This window comes from Amblyomma americanum, chromosome 1, assembly GCF_052857255.1.
Source record: "Amblyomma americanum isolate KBUSLIRL-KWMA chromosome 1, ASM5285725v1, whole genome shotgun sequence".
NCBI classification, from domain to species: Eukaryota; Metazoa; Arthropoda; class Arachnida; order Ixodida; family Ixodidae; genus Amblyomma; species Amblyomma americanum.
Genome location: NC_135497.1, coordinates 25496061 through 25508488, shown reverse-complemented (window position 1 = coordinate 25508488; position 12428 = coordinate 25496061). Strand labels below are relative to the sequence as shown.

The window sequence follows — 12428 nt, the reverse complement described above, 5'->3', positions numbered from 1 at the left end:
GAGCAGCCAATGGCTATATTGTATACGCTGGCGGGGGACGGGGGCCAAATTGCCGCATGAACCTCGGCCTGGCGTTGATTGTCCGCCAGCAGCAGCGATTCTATTCTGCGATGTGAGTAATGGAGCGCGGCCGGAAGATGGGCTTCATTATACGTCCCGGCATGGTTGTAGGTTATAAAGGCTGCTCTGCCGCTGCGCGACGCGGCTTGGCGCTTTTTTTCACGGCCGCTTAGTTACCTCGAATGGTTTGGGAGAATTTGCGCTAGCGCGGCAACGAGGTTGGACGCCGAGGCGCCCCGGATGGACTCTCGAGAGGAGCCATTATTGCGGAGGCTTGCGCGTGATTGAGCGCGCGGCCTTTGTTCGTAGAGAGGGCGGCGTAGGTGCGAGCGTTGCGGCGAACTAACGCAGATGGGCAAGCATTCAGGTCGCAGGTCCGCTTCAAGCTATTTTGACGCGACTTTATTTCTCACTCGCATCGAGGGCAGGAATAGTAACTTATCTGGAGCTTGTGAATGGGGATCTGGGCAATGTGGCTGCGCCGCCGGCTTGCGCGGCTGACGGACAGCGCCAGGAGCGAAGATGCAGGGCGCAGAAACGAGGTGAAGAGAAGGACCAGTCACTGCCTTCTTGTGCGTCGGCGTGCATTCCAACATGCGATCATGCTGAAAGGCGCTCGGAGTGGCTGACCGTATAGCCGACTAATTCCTTTAAATTGATTGCTTTTGGAGCCGCAAGAAGCCATGACGAGAAAAGCTTTTATTGTTTGAACTGGGTCACGAAGTAAACTCGCTTCTAAGCGACTCAAAACTGGGGAGAAAGTAAACATGTTCGACTTTCAACCGATGCGTTACGAAAGCGGAGTAAAACGTCAATATCCAGATCAGCTGCACGAAGTGCCGGCCGCTTCGCAATGTACTTGCGGAAAGAGGCAAAACAAAAAGGGAAGCTCGAGTTATACATTTAGCGGAACCATGCAATGCTTTCTTTTTTAATGTATGACGTCTAGATGTTGCAATCTAATCAAGTGGCCAGCTTTTAAGTGCACTTCGATCGTTAACGGCTCTCCAAATGATAACAGAAGATGCCCCAGAAACGGGCTGGATTATTCTTCGCAAAGATATTTAGTCCCTTAGAAATGGTGACTGAAGAAGTTTCATCGAGATGAATGCGATGAAACATCGTAATTAGTTTGGCGAAACAAAATGAGATAAAACGTCCATTGCTCTGCAAAGAAGCTAAGTATCTAATTTCGTCGTTGGTTATGCTTTCGTCACCCGCGTTAAGGGACGACCTTTACTGTCTGAGCAGCGCATCTTTCGTCACGTCCACACCCAGCAATTCTGGGCATTCGCGCACTAACGCCATCCGGAGCCTCTTAGTGGCGATCTCTTCGCAACACTGGGAGCCCGTTCGGGGTGACGTATTAAGCAATGACTCCGACTCTCGTCCGTCGGTCTCCTCCTCTCGATGTGGCAAAAATTCCACGACAACGTTATCTGGGAAACACGCTGCGCCCTCATGTCTCTGAGCGTGATGAACATAACCTTTCCATCCACTGCGTTTTGATGAACGATTAAACATTCGTGGTCGTATAACGCGTTACACTCGCGGGGGGGAACGCCCCCGCATCGTTATGAGCCGCTCGTTCACAGGCACTAAGCAGGGGCTCTTCGTTCTGGACATTAAACCCCATTCAAGAGCCTATACTGGCAGTGGTCCTGGGCAGCAGAACTACCGCTTTTTTTCTGATCGCTTCCAACTTCGACAAAAAGCGAAAAGGATTCACATATACAAAAGCTGCAAGAAAGGGGAGAGTGTGTCGAGAATAAGCCGGCAAAAAGTTTCTCGTAGACGGCGCCCGCAGTTTTCAATCTTTCACGTTTCCGTTCTTTCCGTGCTCTGATTCGACGAACGGGACAGAGCGAGTGTCATTCAATGCAAAGTGCCCGCCACTCTCTTATTTTTCACGTTTTGCGCTTTTTTTTTTCGCTTCGAAGAGGGCCTGGCGTGACGTCTCCGCACTCCAAGGCGTGACCGTTGGGTCTCGGCACGGCCTTGTTTTCAACCCCACGCACGCACTCCGCGCACAGCTCAAAAGAGCGCGTCCTTCCCGGGCCAACGCTCCGTCACGTCGATCTCTCCCGCGGTTCCGTTCGGTCAACAGCGTACTCTAAGCAGGCCAGCCGAGCGGGATGTTAGCCAGCGTGCTCCAAGCATGCGTTTCGTGTGACGCGTCTGTCTTCCATCTGTGGGGGGACGAGTCTCGCTCTTCGTAGTTAAAAGCGTAACCGCAGCACGAACGGAGAGGTCTCCAGTACTTAGCGCCAAAGAGAATTGAAGCGAAAAAATAAAGCTCTTGGGTAGTATAGCACGCCCGCTGAAAGTAGCAGGACTGGCACGCTTCCAAGAGAGAAAGTCAATAATCGACCGCATTGGGGTAAAGCGCGCGTCCTTATAGAAACATCCTGTATCGGCTGCCTTCACGAGGCGTAAATAGCGAAGCGAAGGGAAACAAGGATTTATAAATAATTTTGAGGATAACCTCCAGTAAGAAGAGCTTTAATGAGCATGAGAGCTCTCAAGCTTTAACAAGGCGACGAACGTTACCATGAAATGCAGTTACGCAGTCAAGATCATAACTTTGTATGCGAGACAATGTGGTGTATCATTGAATTAAAAGCTGCGCCTCTGCCGCAAAAACTCCAAGAAACAACCCCGTCCCTTTCTCCTTTCACACGCACACACCTTCTTGTAGCCAAGGGTCACTGTTGTACTCTTGTCCACATTGGAGTTCAAAAATCTTTACAGAATTCTCTTTAAGCAGACACCAAGGACAAACTGGGGTTATCCAGTGTCAATAGATTACCACGTTCTGATTACTTTCCCTAAAAAAGGGGCTGTCATAAGCTATAAGGCGACAGTGAAATGCAGATGTCGCCGCCACCGGTCGCTTTCGCAACCAAATCGGGATGACGTAATTTTTTTTTGTTGTAGTTGCAGATCTCAGAGGCTAGGCTACAACGCCATTCACTCCGAGACGGTGATCACGGAACCATTTTTGATTACTGACGTCACGCGTATGAATGAATACGTCTTTTACTGCCGAACGCAAGTCAACAGAGCCCCGAAAAGCTAAACGATAAACTTTGCTGAAAAACAAAATAAAAACAGGGTGGTGGTGTTCTCATAATTATTTTGAGGTGCTGTGTTGCTCTTCAAAACCTTGCGGGGAGGGTGCTCATACCGTACAGTGACGGTTGCCTTTGCAACTGTTTTTTTTTTTTGGTCACCATTGACTGCCGACAGCATCCTGCTCGCGCCGTTGACAGCTAATTCCAGAATCCTGTTAGCGGCGCGGCACTGATCCATTTGGCCTGCACGATTATCACAGCAGTGTTTCCCCTTCTATGCAGCTGCCACTTCAGAGCCGTGTGATAAGCGAATGCTCTCGAGTAGTTGGGCGCAGTCCTTCAGTAGTGTATTCCCACAATGCAACCATTCTCATTCCTCCGAAGTAAGTCCAGAAAGCCGAGCACATTTCGCCCCGGCCACCTCCGGCACCACTACCGTTGCTTGGACGCAAGTGATGACATGTCGAGTTTCGCCTATTCGTTGCTTATTATTAGTCGCATGTTCTTTCCTGGTCGGTGGACGCCGTGGTGGTGCGTGAGGTTTAGCATCCTCAAGAAGTCAGCTTTGGTGCGCAGCAAAATCCACTATCCACTTTGCCACTTAAGCGTAGCCCATCTTAGGGGGATAAGTTGAGTGCAGCTCTGAATACTTTTACTCCCAGCCTTATGTCGTGCACGCGCCTGCCGAGCAGCAACTTGACACAGCTGCGCTGTGATCGGCAGTGACACGCAGCATGCCCGCACTGCGCCAAACGACGCTGCTTGGGAAACCAACTCGCGTGTGCGAATATTTCAAAGCGTACACGTCCCTTGTGATTAGAAACTGTTTTGTTTGTGCCTGGAGTGTAATTCCGCGCTTTTCAACCTGTTCGCCAGACGGAATTGCCAAGCGGAGCGCTCCATCAGCGTCCTTCTCCGCGAACTTGACTTGCTTTATTCTGCCTGGTGAAACAGAAGTTTGTGGCAGCAGGTCTCGCACCGCTGGTACAATGTATGGAAGTCCGCAAGAATGCTCTCTTTTTTGCTTTGATGGTTTTGAAAGAGCTGCACAATCACATATGTGGACGTTTTCCTCGAGCTTCTAGAGGAAATTGCGTTCAGTCTGCTCAGCTAAATATTCCAAGACATTCTGATTTTTTTTCTAATTTGCATTCAAGTGTGCGTCTTGTTCTCTTGGATCAGAGCGGCTTTTGGTATGGTATTTGCCGTGTTTGCCAGGTTCTGAACGATCTGAAGTGAGAAAGTTCAGATTACCTGGGAAATAGCACTGCCTGCCTTGCCTAGATTCGCTTTGTTACGACGGGTGTTGAAAAATAACACTTGCTCAAGCTTGCGAAAGTAAAAAAAAAGAAAAAATTGGAGGTTATGACGCGATAGCGTAGTGGGTTAATGCCCATATATGTAGTGTGTGTTTCTCTACTTTACAATCACAAATCCCCGGGAGTCCTCACACCCCCTCCTGGCGCAGTAGTGCAGTGATTAAGCGATGCGCCAGTATAACCTGTGATGGCAGGTGCTCCCAGCAGTGGGCCTCGTGCGACTCAGGTTGGTCTTCCCGAGCGACCAATCATTAATTTAACTGCCACCTGCCACGGTGGGCAGTTTGCTCACTATAAAAAGGGCAAGTTGTGATGACGCCGCAAGGTCACGTGATCTAGGTGGCCCACCTGCCTCCTAGGTCGCTCTCTGGACACCGCCTACCAGAGTCGTGCTCGTGATTTTTCTTAACGCCGACACCGGATTTCTGGGTAACGGAGCCTTTAACGCTATCGCGTTAAAACTATATTCATCGTAATACTTCCCGATTCCGATGCTGCTTCGGCAAACGTCGCACTCAGCAGCTCATCGCTGTATCATTTTTCTCTGCGCGCGAATAGATGCTCGGCACGTAGTGCTGGTGACTGGGATCTGACAACGGACCCCTGCGTCCAACAGAAGATCCCACGCAGGCAAAATATCGCGTCTAACTTATCATGTTGATTGCATGACACAACGCGAACGAGTTTTTTAATGATCTGTGTCGTTAAGCCGCACTGCAAGAAACCCTGCAAAAGTGTTGTAGGCGCTAATTCTTACGCAGTAAACTTGTGGAAACTTACGCCACTTCCGTTGTGCCTTGCAGCGCCACCAACTGCCCCACAACCGCTGTCGAGAAATCGCGAATTATGTTCAAAAACGCGCAAGCTTTTCACACCCAAGGCAGACGGTCAAGCCTATTGCTTACACAACGAAAATCGCTGCTGACGCCACCATCGCCGCATCTCCGTGACGTCACGGCGTGACACGGCAGAAGCGGGCAGAGAAGACGCGCGACATTATTCTGACCATCCATATCTCCAGCACTGCTCCCGTATCCTGCCCCCAAAACCGGTCGAGTCGACATGGTGAAGGGGTTTTTCTTGTGTAGAAATGCTGACATCCAGGGTTTCGCGAAGGGTTCATATTGAAGGCCTTCGGGTACATTTTGACCGCCTGGCGATCATCAACGTGCGCTGAAATCACACGGCACACGGCCGTCTTTTTGCATTTCTTCTTTATCGAAATCAGGCTGCTGCTGCCGCCGGGATTCTAACTCGCGCCTTTGGAATCAGCAGCCGAACTCCAAAGTTACTGAGCGACCGTGGCGGTCGGAAGATAAACATTTTGTTCAGCTACAGCCTAACCGGAACTGGCGGATAGCGGAACTGGTCCCGGAACTGGCGGACAGCGCTTCCGGTACTTTCGCTTGTAATCCAATAATCCAAGCTTCTTAAGTGTTCAGGGGGCAGTTTTTCATACAAACTGTTCCTGCCATGGCCACTTCCGCTATCTCTATCGCATGCTACCGTCACTAGGTTGTCCAATGTTAAGGCCAGGATAAACTGGCGCAATGACTAGTAACATGATAAAGAAGTATAATAACCATACCTTCTGATACGAGCAGCGTTAAATATCCTGGCACCAAAAGAGCTCTTTTCTGCAAAGTGCACTTTCGCGAGGAGAGTTAGTTTGCTATGCAGTTACAGGAGCCGGTAATGCTGCTGCAATGCGGGCGATGCATGTCCGCAATTTATTTCACTACTTTACTTTGTATGGCCGATCTAGGTTTCATGTCCGTAAACTTCTTTCCTCAGAAACTCAAGCACAAAATGATGCGAGACTTTTGCGCACCTACACAGGACGAAACCACTCACTCTACCCGAACCGGAAAATAAGCACCAAAGACGGAAGCTACCCATACAAAAATGTCCTATGGACGGCTATAAAATTTTGGCCCAAATAGCTATAGACCTTTCCTATTCCTGTCTATAGCTGTCTATACAGGCTGATATATTTTTCTATAGAGAGCTTAAGACAGTTGCATGGTTCCAAAGCTATAGCTTTAGTGGCATAGATTTTTCAATAGCGGGCAATAAGCACCTCTATGGGTGCTTATAGACGTTCATAAAAGGCCATACACGGACATAGCTTTTTCCATAGACGCCCATAGGACTTTTTTTGTATGGGTATATATGTCTTGGAATTCACCTGTCAAAATGTCGAACGTCTCGATGTAAACTCAAAGCCTGGGATGCTTTACTCTGGAGCAACACGGATAATTGAGCTAGTTGGTACATCATTTTAACACTTTCAAAAGCGCTGCGACAGGGGACACCAAGAGGACACTCTGGACAGAGTGTGGACACTCTGTACAGAGGACAAGAGGACACTCTGGACTTCTAGGGATGTTCGTTCCTGTAGCCGTCGTTTATTTGGCTCAGAAAAGAAAGCATTGGCACTCCTATCCTGGTTGAAGTCTGCTGCCGTAGCTGAGCCGAATTCCTTGTCCCTGTTTTGTGTTTGATGGAGCCGTCGATGACCGTACGAGTGAACAAGGTGCATGCACGTTGCCGAGCACTCTGCTTGGCTATATTCAAGCTTGCACAGCACACGACGCCGCGAATTCCCCGATTCAAGCGTGAATTATGGCGCGTTACTATAAATTCACCATTCCGCGTTGTAATCCTAACTCCTCAAAAGCCGAAAGTGCAAAAAGAAAAGAAAAACCCCGCGGTGATCGTTGAAGCCTCCGCGAAAGACGATCGAGCGAAACTTTCTGGCGGCTCTCCAGAGATCAAGAAAACTCGCGTTTACGGCGCATATATTGGCCTCGTTTCGCGCGGCTAGGAGCGTTTTTAGTGTTTTCCCTCTTTTCTGCTTTGCCGCTGCCCCAGCACCGTTGGTGTCGCCCGAAGGAAGCCTGGCGTTGCTACGCCTACGCTGCCAACCGTCACGGTTCCCACGTTTCCACAATAGCAGCCGCGAGCGGCCCGGGTTCCGCCCGTTCGAGGTGTTTCCATGACGACGCGTAAGTAGCGAACCCGCAGCGCTCTCTCAAGTATTTCCCGCTGTGCGTTTTCTTGGGGAGACCTGCTAAAGCAAAAGAAATAAAAAAAAACTTATCTACAAAGCATGTTTTATAATCGGTATGTCAGTGTGTATTTATTATCCGTTTTCTTTTTGAGCCATTATGAATTATCCACTTTTACTTTGCCCTGCGCGTGCTTGAAAGTAAGAGTAAGAACGACTTCACAGGCCTTATTGCACTACAACAAACATGGAGCGTGGCCATTACACATACAGGCGGGTGACTTTCTTTAGCATTGACAGATTTTTATTTTAAAAACTGCGAGAGATACCTCGGTGCGGTCTGTAGATCTGGATTGCACAGCAAGGCGGACATTGTGCACATTATACGGATTAGCGAATAAACTTTTTATTTTTGATTTTCCGGGTTAAGGATATATTGCGAAATTGATGGTCGCTAGCATCGAAGGCGAGCTGTGTTTTTAAATTTTCTTTAGCGGTAATACAGTTCGAAATATCGAACATCAAAAATTCGCATTTAAACGATCATTGAGTTGACTTTCCCGCATTGCATATGTATAAAATGGCGTTTCCCGTACTCCTTACGCATTAAGTACAGGCGCAGTTGGTGTATTTGACGATGTAGAAGAACAGAATTTCGGCGGCGATACCACACGCAGCGACGCCGTCTTATAATTAGGTAATGCGGGAAAGCCAGCGCGACAAGCTTTCAAATGCGTATTTTCGACGTTCAATATTTTGAACCACATTGCCGATTAAGAAGACCTAAAAGCAGGGATCGCCTTCGATATTGAAGGCCATCAATTCTGAAATAGAACCTTGGCCTCTAAAATCAAAAATAAAAACCTTACTAATTTAAGCTATTTGTCTATTTGTTGATTAGGTACATAATGTCCGCTTTGCTGTACAATCCAGCTAAGCAGACCACACCGACGTATCTCTAAAGGTTTTTTTTTAAATAAAGATCCGTAAAGGTGACAAAGGTTCATCCTGTAAATGGAACGCAAAACTGGTTCATCGCGCAAAGCGTACTAAGGTCCTTGACTCCGTGAAATTGGAAAAGCCAGTTACACGGCATAAAGCAATACGCATCAGATGCTCGGTGGCGCGTGTTACTACGCGCGTTAAGCGAAGAAAATCGTTCAACAAAAAACTGCACAGTACAGTGCGACAGGCTGCGAGAGAAAGAAACAAGCGCAAGAAAGAAGCGAACAAAGATAGATAAAGAGGAGGAGGGAAAGGCAGGGATGTTCCTGAAGGTAACAGCGCAGAAGGCGGGGACGATAGAGGGATGAACACAGTACGAGCGCTGCTACCCACGTCTTTTGCGCTGTTGCCCTCAAAAATGCATGACCAGTTCGCCCGCTTAGCAACTGTACTGATTTTATAGTTGGAGACTCATTCAGTTTATTCGATATTTAATCTGAGATTTGAGGAACCACTCTGCTCGGCACACCAACTGGAGACACTTCGTGTTCAAAAGCGGCTGTGCATAGATTTGGGCGGTCGAACGCCTCTGCCGCCCTGCATTAAATCTTTGACTCTTCATTCAGGCACTCGCACGCGCCGGAATGTAAGAAAACTTTGCGTCCGTGGCGCCCGTTTCACTCTGACAAAACACAGGGACACCTAATCCCTAAATGTGTTGGCGACAGCATTCGCAGCTGTTCATTCCTTTCCCGGAAGTAACTGGCGGGGCTTGTGAGACTCAGGTTGCTCTTCCCGACTCTTCCCGCCCACCATCTGAGGCTTCACGCAGACGAATCTGGTCCGCTGACGTCACTTTCCCCATCCAATAGGCATTCGCCTGTTCTGGGACGTCACTTCCGGACTGTTGACGTCACGTCTCTGCAGCCAATGGGATTTCTCCGTACTCGTGACGTTACTGATGACGTCACTGTCCGCCAGCCAAACAGGGTTTTTGCTCCGGTGAGCATTCTATGGTCTCCCATAATAAATATGGTCGATAGAGCCGATGTCCTACAACGAGTGCCTTTTTCTGAAGGCGTAAATTTTTAAGAAGCTGTTTTTTATTAATTATAACAAAACACACTCTTGCATGAAATTGCTGTATTGCGTGTCATAAAAAGAAGTTAACTGAAAACGCTTACTTGATGTCAAGAAAGCGCTCATAAACTAAACTGCAAGAGGACACTTTTTAGGTACGTAGAACAATCCGCACTGCTTATTAATTTGCGCGTATCAGCGAGAACCGGGAGAGAAAAAAAAAGCGCGCACGAAGAGGCTGGTCAAAGTAAATCACAGCTATGGCAACAGCATAACAGCCCCGCACTGTCAGGCACACTCTGAAGTGGTAAGGGCTGTGAACGACTGATTAATGTTTTTCGAGCACATTGTCCACCGTTACTCCGCACTTTCGCCGACTATTGGCCGCCGCCTTTGTTCCTTCATAATGCGGCGTCTTTGGCACGTGGTCATTTCGCGGGGCCGCCGCCACCCAGTAGCGTTTTTCCCTCGACGTAGAAACAAAATTGACGACCATCACGGCGTTTTTACCTCCTTTCTATGCTTCTGCACTCGCCGCTAATGACATTCGACGCCTAACGATTTGTTCCTATTGTCGCATACAAAAGTGCTGCGCGTAATTTGATCTGAGTTTTCAATAATATCAGCGCAGTGAGCGAAAACAAACGTTATAAGTGCTCGTGGTGGAATGGTGGAACGGCAGCGCTCTTTTTTCTATCGTAAACTTTTCTTGCGTAGTAGCACCTGACGAACGAACAACTTAACTATTGGAGGCAAAGAAGGAGGGGGAGGTTTTTTTTTTTCTTGACAACTTTAAGAGTTTCAAATCTTGGGAACCTAGATCACCATTGATTCCTTGAATGCGTCACACAAGCAGGTATTTTTTTGTAGCTTTGTATGTTACCGCAATGTAAACAAAAGGTTACTGAAGCGCTGTAAGACCGCATGATTTCGGCCACTGAAAAAGACGCATAAATGTCTTCGAAACTCGTGTCATTTACGTATCCATCAAAAAGATGTCACAATAGGAAATGACACGTTATCCTCTTTCTTCGTCTATCATCAAGCTTGAGAACACGTCTTGTGACAAAGCAGGCGAGATGTAGAGCATTATGCAAGGATATGTGGATGCACTAATAAGGAGCAGTACGAGAGAGCTACTGTTAGATGAGGGAGGCGTTTGGGACGAGACAACCGTTCACTACCACCACCGCCTCATCAAAACGAAGGCTAAACGGAGCAAGACGAAAGAAAAAATCGGCGTGCGTAAAGAGACAACCATCTATCCGCGTCACAACCAGCGAATCCCCGCTCTCAATGGGAGTGAAAAGATCGAAAAATGAAGGCAGCCGTTGCGAGACAAGACCAAATAAATGCAATCACTGTCGAGCGTCGGATACGGAAGGAGGCAGCGTTCGGGACATGTTGCGCTACGCGACAGTAACCGCATCCCGGCCGGGCGGCAGCCCGAATGTTCAGACTGTAGCTCACACACCGGGTTCATTTTCAAGCAGCAGGCAGACTTCATCAACTATACCATTGTCTTCGAAGTCACGTTTCCGCCGCGTAAGCCTTTCGGATGCCAGTATACAGCTGAGGGTAACGAGAAAAATGACTCCGAAGCAAAAACAAAAGTGAAGTGCGCGCGCAGAGCTCCTTTATCTGGCAGTGCAACGCCGTGAGGTCGCGAAGTCGGCGAACCGTGAGTCTGAGCTGTGTTCGAGACGCGAGAGAGAAAATAACTTCACTGTTGGCGGTGCTGGGGGCTGAGCGTAACCAACAAAGCTCGACGCCTTTGGCGGCGACACAGCAGCTGCAAAACGGGCGTCTTTGTCCGTGAAAGGTGCGGCACTGATGCCAGGAACGAGGGAAGCTTTTGCTTTGATCAGAGACAGATCAAAAGCGCCTGCGACGCCAGCAGGCCTCATTTTAGCTCGATGTCAGATTTTAAATAAGGAAAAAAAAACTGTCAAAAGGAGAACGAAGACTAACGAACGTCGCGTGCTGTGCAAAAAACTAACGTGCACAAGCACAACGATGGTAAGTAGCTAATTAGTAGGCTAATGTCAGTTTCCAAAAAGTGTGGTAGCCTCGATTATATTTTCACTAAATACGAACGAATAGCTGATAGGACGCGAATCCTAGCTCAAACAGCAATCAGCGCTTAAATACCAATTAGGGGTTCGTCAGTACTGTTCTTGGCTGTCGGGAGGAGCTCAACACCAGGACTAATTCGGTAAACAGGCTCAGCGGGACAGAGCCAATTAGACCGACAACGATGGAGAAGACGTAAGCGCAAAAAAGGTCGCATGCAAAGCAAGGCGCATCGAACAACACCATTAAACTGTTAGGCAGAGCCCGAAGGCGTCATGTCGGCTACCAGCAGTTGCAGTGTTATTCTAACGATCTCGTTCGCTGCCTTCTCGACGCTGCGCCTGCGGCGTTCCTTCTGCTCCTCTGTTTATTAACGGAAGATCTCCTACGTGCGAATCCGTCCTGTGTCTTTGTTGCTATGGCTGCTACCGTTATGTTTATCTATCACGCGGGTGTGATAGGAGAGACAAAGCACCGCCATCGCTAGGTACCACTGTTGACACCTCGTCGTCTTGTTATGGCCAGTGTCTGCGAATGCGTTCTGCACCAGTTGATTGCTTGCATCTGGAGGGCGGGTCGACGCATTGGAAGATAGCGAGTTGGGGGCGAGAGTAAAGGTTAGGCACGGGCGCAAGGTAATTCCCCAGATAAGATGAAATGCTGTTTTTCGAGCAGAGACAAAAGGCATACAAGTCGCGTGGATCTGCCTTTCTGAAACTCAATGTGCAGCGGTGCTTTGTTTTCTTCTGTTCACCCTGCGAGCGGCGAGCCGGACGTGCGGCTGACTCATCAAACAGCTCGATCGCTCAGAAACTTGGACGGTAATGAGTTTCTCTCAGGCTGATAAGTTCAAGAACAACAGGAGAA

At 48.6% G+C, this 12428-nt stretch overlaps 1 pseudogene across 1 annotated transcript in view; it reads left to right on the top strand.

The window, feature by feature from the left end:
• Positions 1-12428, top strand: part of LOC144122178 (uncharacterized) — a 319104-nt pseudogene that overhangs the window by 247649 nt on the left and 59027 nt on the right. The gene's annotated exons all lie outside the window — the stretch shown is intronic.